The 6,228-nt window shown below is 33.0% G+C and overlaps 1 long non-coding RNA gene across 1 annotated transcript; it reads left to right on the top strand.

Moving 5' to 3' along the window:
* The first annotated feature begins 520 nt into the window (after positions 1–520).
* LOC149796835 (uncharacterized) lies at positions 521–2,694 on the top strand. Its single transcript, XR_016421470.1, has 4 exons — positions 521–622; positions 904–1,002; positions 1,909–1,989; positions 2,559–2,694. It is a non-coding gene; the product is annotated as an uncharacterized LOC149796835 (long non-coding RNA).
* Positions 2,695–6,228: the final 3,534 nt, after the last annotated feature.

The raw sequence follows: 6,228 nt of genomic DNA on the forward strand, positions 1-6,228 counted from the left end.
TCGCAATCAGTTGGAAGAGAGTGAGAAGAGATATAGAGATTTAGAGAACCATGAAGAGCGAGAAACAAAATCAGAGAGAATGATAAAACAACTTTTCTTTTAAAGCACGACAGTGTACGTTTGCAAATATCTCGATTCTTTTACGCAATGCCGTTATTTGCAGTTAAGTGCATAATTTATTAAACCATTTTGCGAACTTTATCTATGATATATGATTCCATCTCCTTGAGGGAACCTATCAAAACAGAAGTCAAACTGCAGATTAATGCACTTTTGAACTCATTTTCTATTTCTTCGAAAGTATGTAAGGAGTCAACTGTGTTTTTCGGATATTTGGGACTTGTCACTAAAATTTTATAGATTATCACTTCCGTCTAATAAACAGACATGCGCAAAGTTTCTAATATTACATATCTGATTACATCGATTCCACCCCCGAGTTAAATAGATCCGATTGACGTTCTTCCGTACGTATTGCGGAAATGACTAAAATTTTGCTGTGACTACCTTATTATGTAATCCAATATGTTGTGCAGTTCCTATATAATCTTAATTTAGCAATACTTTCCAAAGACAGTCAGGTCTAATCAGGAAGATAATAACAGCTCTAGAACGATGGCAGGTAAGTACAACACGTTATTTATTTGATATATGAGCGTGTTTAACAATTATTAGGATATTACATAAGACATTTTAAAATTAAAATATACGTCTAACATCTGATTAAAAACCCTTTTGAGCTCTGCATATTTGTTTACATTCTTAACATTGTCATATCTGCTTAAATCATCAGTTAGCCTTTTAATACTATTTTACGATGAATCTGGTAGCTTGCAATGTTATGAAAACAACTTTCTACCTTCTTTATAGCCAGGATATTTATGTACTTTACTTCTTTCCTAGGCATGAACACGTTGTTAGTACTCTGCTTAATTGCGTTACTTTCTACCGTCGGCATGGTATCCGGCTTCATCGGCGGAGGTGGTCAGAGCGGTTTCGGAAGTGAGTGTGTTATCAGTATCTTTCAACTCTACTGATACGTTTCATACACTTCTATTTATACCCAAGCTAATAATATGCATTTCTTCATACAATATCCCTTTTCCAGATTGTAGAAATGCTTCATAAGCATGAGTAAATTGTCTGCTCTTCTCCATCCTCTTGATTGAGTGAGACTGATAGAGAGGGAGACATCTAACGGGATATAACATATTTGGTTTTCAGGAATTATTACAACGGACTATATTATTCGCAGTACATAATATTCTAAATTAATACAGTTTGTGTGTGTGTGTGGGGGTGGGTGGGTGGGGTGCAAATGGCATTGAATTAAAATTGTGTCTGTCAGGTTATAACATTTTGGTCAGTCTGAATGGGAATGTCTGTCCTCTCTATTTCTTATAAGAAACGATACTTAATATAGTAAAATGATAGTTCCAATATAAACAATAAATGAAATTGCTTCTGTTTGTTGTAAACCTAACTCCAATGTCATCTGAAAGTCAATTACCTATATAATAAGATTTTATTTACTCTATTATTTCGTTCAAATCCTAATATTCAAATTACTTGTAAATTGTCATTGTTTCATTTTTAAAGACCTTTGTTCTCAAACAGCGTTGATCAACAACAGGTAGTTTAGCAACCTAGTCAGCAACGATTTTCAACATAGTAAATACGCACGTTTGTATTTTAATTACTATCTTTATTATCCGTTTTTTTTCTGGCAGAAATATGACATCACGGAACCACATTCCATTGACATCACAAGGAAACTAATATTTAATAAATTTCAGAAATACATTTGGCAAAACATTTGAAATAATTCGTGGAGAATAGCCACAGTAGGTTCTGTATTATATAAACACTTATCATCAATATGTTATCGCTGCCTCTTTCTCATTGCAGTTATCTTCCTGATTATTATCCTCATAATACTTATGCAAGGCTCTCATCTTGGAAAATAGAAAGCAGACATGGAAGATGAGGGTAAGCATGTTTCATGTATGTAAAATTTACATTATGTGTTGCGAACATGATCACAATTTATGTACGAATTGCCTAAAGGGAACATCTTGAACTTAACATCTTTTGTCTTCGTAATAGCAGAACAATCGACGTTTGAAGACAGTGATCGCATTATTTCATTGCCTGTTTTATTGCCTGTACTTTTGGCATAGAGTAATTTCGAAGCAATGGACCCAAGTCAATACATTCATTATGTTTAAAGGCATTTCTTTGGACACATATTTGCAGTAGGTTAGTTGAACATGCTATTATTTGGGTTTTATTGAAAGACGTTGAGATAATACAAACATTCCAGTTACATCTATCATTAAATTGTAATCGTAAATGAGGTACACAAAATACGTTTCGGTGCTGTGACAACAACCATAAGAAATGTGTTCTTATATTACTACACATTTGTATTTTATAAAAACTGCAATGTCCTGTCTAAGTAAGTTAATTTAAATGTAGGACGTGTATCGGAATGTATGAAAATAGAAAAAGGTTATATCGTGAATCATATACTAATAAAGGAGTTTCAATCTTTGCAGGAATGCCATGTTTCCTAATTTGGATCTGCATGCAGAATGGATCCTTTGTAAGCAGAACTTCAAGCTATGAAACACAATCAAACGGTTCTAAGTACATTCAAATGTAACATTTGAAATAAATTACTTTGGATTTCAGAATATTATTGTCCTTTACACTATTTGAAATTGGCATATGTTCTGCTTAGATGATTGTGCAATGAAACTGATCTTTTCTCTCCTTCTCTCTACCTGACAAATTGATTGTTTCTGCATCAATAATATATGAAATAGGTAAACATTTAGAAACACACGAACCTGTATATTAGTCTATTTTTCTTTTCGGTACGTACGTATCTGCATACGGTATCTATTTATATCTAAATAGCTATTTATCTCTGTACATGCTATGGGCAAAGATTTATTTGCCTTCCTACCTATTTGCTGCTTAGTCATGTTATGGCTTCTGCAGATCTTCACATTGTAGATTATATGTTGCCAATTGAACGCCTCTTTTACCTCTGGAATGAATTTGCATTAGTCATTTTGAATAAAGCTATCGACCAGTATGTTAAATATCAAATGGAAACTACTTTCAGGCTCATAAATATATAAGATTTAACACTTGCTTTTTTCTCATCTTTTATAATTCACTGGAAACTAATAGAGAAAAGCTTCGTATACTTCAGCCATAAAATAAAGATAAGAAGTTCCCCGCACAAATCAATGGTTCTTGGTTCTTAAATATGCATACTTGTTCAAAATAACATCAATACGTTAATAAATACATGGTACAACGATATTAATTTGTACGACATCAACAATACTAACGATACTAAAATATAACTGACAGAATATTCCTGGACTTTATTTCTTCTTCCAATCAAACGGTCTAAGATGTTTTAGAGCTTGGTTGTATCGGGTAATTTCTAGAAACCGTATTCGTTATATTCATCAAAACCACTCCTTGTAAACTAAAGCGGAAGTCAAAGACGGAAGTAGGAGACGTGGATTAAAATGTAGTATAAACCCGATGCATCACTAACCACAGAGCACTCCTTTGTCAATAATTAAACATAAATCTCGTTTCAATTAACCAATAGCCATTTAAGACTTCAGGCTTCCCGTGTATAGGTCTGAATGAGTTATCTAGCTGCCAGGCTGAATTGTCAACATATTGTTTTGTTTCGTATTAGAAAAACTTCGGTGTTAAAAACCTTGTCCTTGAGTAAATCTTACTTTTCGATTGCTCGACTATGTATCAGTCGTGTCTGACATATTTTTAACCTTCTTTTAAACACATTGCTCTCTATGATTTGTCCACACTTGGCTATACTTTTTGTTCTAATTATTTATTACGGTTTTATTGTATCCGTACACAAGTGTGTTAGTATAACCAATGTCCCTGCATGTTTGACGGCATTAATTACTGTTGACAGTACTCTACGTTGTTGGTGTTTACATGATATCTGAAATTGGCATGTTGTATATATTCTCAAATTGTCAAGGTTAAAATTATGCAATTTAAAAACCGAGTTCAGATTCTAACTGCTGTATGTACCTTTTAATGTCAAAAATGGCATACCACTACGTAAGAATGATTAAGAGATACTTTCGGGAATATGTGTAGATTTAACATTTCTTTCATAAACAATTAATAAAAAATTTTTGAATGGTCAACATATTGCTGATAAATCTACTAAATGACATCTCAGGTCGTGAAGTGCAGAAATGAAGTTTACGGAAGTCATAATATGATTAAGCAGAAAAGGTCAGAGGTCAGGTGATTATTCGGAAGATATGGACATGTTTCGTTAACTAGATGTGTAAATAGATGCTGATAGACAGATTCACATCTTCCATTATATTTTGACTTTACCCTTTTAGATACATTATTACAGTGAAAAGAAAGCAAATGTGTCAATGATACCAGTTGTAACCTGACTTTTATTTTGAAGCCCTGTAAACCTGCAAAAGATGAAACATATTTCTAAACCAAATATTATGGGACATGTAAACGTTCATCTATGTCCATACACCCATGTATCAGCCAGACTCTTCGCCCACATTGGCTTAGAAAATAACTGAAGTTTTATTAAATAAACGTTTAAATTAATATAAGAACAAGCTTGTTCAACATCATTGCAATCATTGGTATCATAAAACCACATGCGAAATATGTGTATCTCCTTGAATGATTTTAGCGACACATTTGCCTCAAAGGAAATCGGTTGAAGGGTACATACTTAATGTCATATACCTTTTAAAATGTATTATTTCAGAGTCTCCTTGTATGACCTCAAAATAGCATGTCCATCTAAACTAACTCAATTTATAAATATGAAATACCCTTAGTTCAAGAAATATTCAATATAATAGTCGTTCCGCTTGGTTTCTAAGAAAACTATGGCAAACGCACAGACAATGATGTAAATGATACGCTGTTTTCGAAAGTCAGTAATATTTAAGACCAAATAGAAACATCTATTTCAAATTAGAGATATTCCCTCCTTTACATCAACAAATAGATTTTAGTTTTCATTCAGCGCATATGCTTGTCTATATGCTTTGTCTGGTTTTTAATTCCCGAAATTAATGCTTTCTAGACATTAAGAGGATAAGAATAATGAAGTTAGCTGCAATGATAAATAATTTAGCTTAGAAACATAGACAATATAGACAGTGTAAAACCAGATTGTTACAAGCCATATGGAACATGGAACCCTCTCTATCACAGCTCCACCATGTTGCAACAATTTTTCAAATATTTTACAACTTCGTGTTATTTTGATGGTCATTTAAAATGAAAATATTATTTAAATACAGTTATGCTAGATCAAATATGTAATCAAGACATATTTTCACATTATATCCAGTTAGGTCTTTCTGTCCTTCTACCACCTCTGACTCAGTCATCAGACGTGCGGGTTAAAAATGTATAGATATGACTTGATTCATATTAAATATTATAAGACCTGAAAGTGGCGTATTGTCTAAAGAATGACATAATATGAGTACGGCTCGTACTAAATATGGACGATATGTATGAACGAGTATGAGAAATAATGTTATGTTCCTTGCACGAGAAACTGTTTAGACTGCCTCCATAACCTTGATACGGTCGTGATGCCTCCAAAGAATAATGCAATCATTTCTTATTATACTGGTATTTTACCGACCTTCGATTATTGCACTTATGGTTCGTAATTAACTATGACTGTCCGGGAAAACTATCGGTGACTTAAATTTATACAGGGAGTACATGACTTGTTGAATTACATATTATTCGAATCACACTCACATTTTAGTTTTTTTCCGCAATACGAACAGTATATGCAGTTTGATAGTACTATTGTAAACTTTGCGCATCGAATAGTATTAGGCGGAAATTAGAATGAGTGAATTATGCCCAGCTTTTAGTAATAGAAGCTACAGTTATCATTTATTTAGAAAGCATTGATTTACATATGTATTCTGCTGCAGTTACCACTTCTGCTCCGAGGTACACTCAAGGAGATCGTCCTTGCATATCCTATATGACACTGAAAATCCTACAAATATTTAAACGAAAAACGACTAGAAAATATTGTAGAACTATTTTAATTTTCAAACACAAATTCTTTGTCAGACATTTACGTAGGTCTGTCAAGCCTGGACATGGACCAACATATATGATTGCTGCATATATATATAT

The sequence above is a fragment of the Sinohyriopsis cumingii genome, chromosome 6 (assembly GCF_028554795.1).
Source record: "Sinohyriopsis cumingii isolate HCF-2022 chromosome 6, ASM2855479v2, whole genome shotgun sequence".
In the NCBI taxonomy this organism is placed as follows: Eukaryota; Metazoa; Mollusca; class Bivalvia; order Unionida; family Unionidae; genus Sinohyriopsis; species Sinohyriopsis cumingii.